This window comes from Lactuca sativa, chromosome 2 (assembly GCF_002870075.4).
Source record: "Lactuca sativa cultivar Salinas chromosome 2, Lsat_Salinas_v11, whole genome shotgun sequence".
Lineage (NCBI taxonomy): Eukaryota > Viridiplantae > Streptophyta > Magnoliopsida > Asterales > Asteraceae > Lactuca > Lactuca sativa.
This window is the reverse complement of record NC_056624.2, coordinates 9,483,728-9,485,240: the sequence shown is the minus strand read 5'-3', so window position 1 is coordinate 9,485,240 and position 1,513 is coordinate 9,483,728. Positions and strand designations below refer to the sequence as shown.

At 41.4% G+C, this 1,513-nt stretch overlaps 1 non-coding gene across 1 annotated transcript; it reads left to right on the top strand.

Moving 5' to 3' along the window:
- The first annotated feature begins 1,099 nt into the window (after positions 1 to 1,099).
- On the top strand, positions 1,100 to 1,206 carry LOC111905560 (small nucleolar RNA R71). The gene has a single exon (XR_002854932.1). It is a non-coding gene; the product is annotated as a small nucleolar RNA R71 (small nucleolar RNA).
- Positions 1,207 to 1,513: the final 307 nt, after the last annotated feature.

Below are 1,513 nucleotides of genomic sequence, written 5' to 3'. Positions count from 1 at the left end.
AAGTTCTTTAAGGAATTTTGCATATTTTGTCATTTGTGTGACAACTTCGATGAAGGGTATGTTGATTTGAAGAGTTTTAATATGATCAAGAAACTTTTGGTACTCCTCTTCCTGCTTTTCTCTCTTGGCTAGGGCTAGATATGGCAATGGAGGCTGAAAGGGCTTTTTAGGAATCTGCTTTTTCGAGTTTGGTAGTGGACTCGTCGAGTCCATATTCTGGACTCCACGAGTAGGCTCTGTTCCATGAAGATTTTGATTTTGGTCTTGAGTTTCTGCATCCTCCTTCTGTAATTCTTTGGGTGCTTCATTCTGAATAGGGGACAGAGGAGTGATTATCTTCCCACTTCTTGTTGTGACTATATTTATGTGCGCGCCTCGTGGGTTATTTTCGGTTTTACTAGGAAGTTCACTCGGTGATCTTTGGTTGATTTGTTGAGCAAGTTGCCCTAGCTGCGTTTCTATGTTGTGGATAGATGCTTGCTGGTTTCTAAGCATGGTTCTTGTTTCTTGAATTGCAGCATCATGATCACTATGTCTCTTTTCTGAAGCAGCTACAAATTTGGTAAGCATCTCTTCCAAACTTGGTTTTGTTTCTTGTGCCCGCTCCTCCTTTTGGTAAAAACCTCTTCCTTTCTGCTTGTACTTCTCCTCCTTAGCCTTCTTGTAATCTTCATAAGGGAGCCACTCTTTCTTTGGTTTTCTCCAATCTTCATCATATCGGTCCCCACTTGAGTAACATACATGCACCTTCTTGTTGCCATTTTCATCCAAGTCGTAGTCTCTAGTAAGATGAGGCCCATTACAGTTTTCACAACCCACCCGTATAGCATGTACCGTTTGGTCCATTTTGTCCATTCTCCTATCCATGTTTTTCAACATAGCCATCACTGCTGACAAGTCTTTTGAAGCTGCATAGGCGAACCCCTTTGTCACATCATTTCTTGGATTATGATATTCTCTAGAATGCTTAGAGAATTCTTCAATTAGTTGCTTTATCATTGGAGGTGCCTTCTTCGTAAGTGGACCTTGCGAGTCAATTAATTTCCTTGTTGTAACATTTATTCCATCATAAAAGATGGAGACTTCTTGCTGACTATTGAGGTCGTGATGTGGGCAATTCCTTAGCAAGCTCTTGTACCTCTCCCAAGCTTCATATAGTGACTATCCAGCTTGTTGTTCAAAGTTGGCTATGGCTTTCTTGAGCTTACATATCTTCGATGGTGGGCAGAATTGATCAATGAACTCTTCTTTCAGCTGAGCCCATGTAGTGATGGTTCCGGGGGGTAGTGACTTGAGCCAATCCTTTGCAGCACCCTTCAAAGTAACCGAAAGCATGCGAAGTAGCTGAGTTTCCCGAGGCACGTTGGGAACATTAAAATAATTAGCTACATCATTAACTGTTGGATAAGAGTCTAAGTCCATAACTATTTTGGTATGTACTTGACCCGATGGTGCATGGTCCTTTTGGGTTGCCTTCACCTAAGCAACTTGATTAGAGAAATAAATAAAGAGA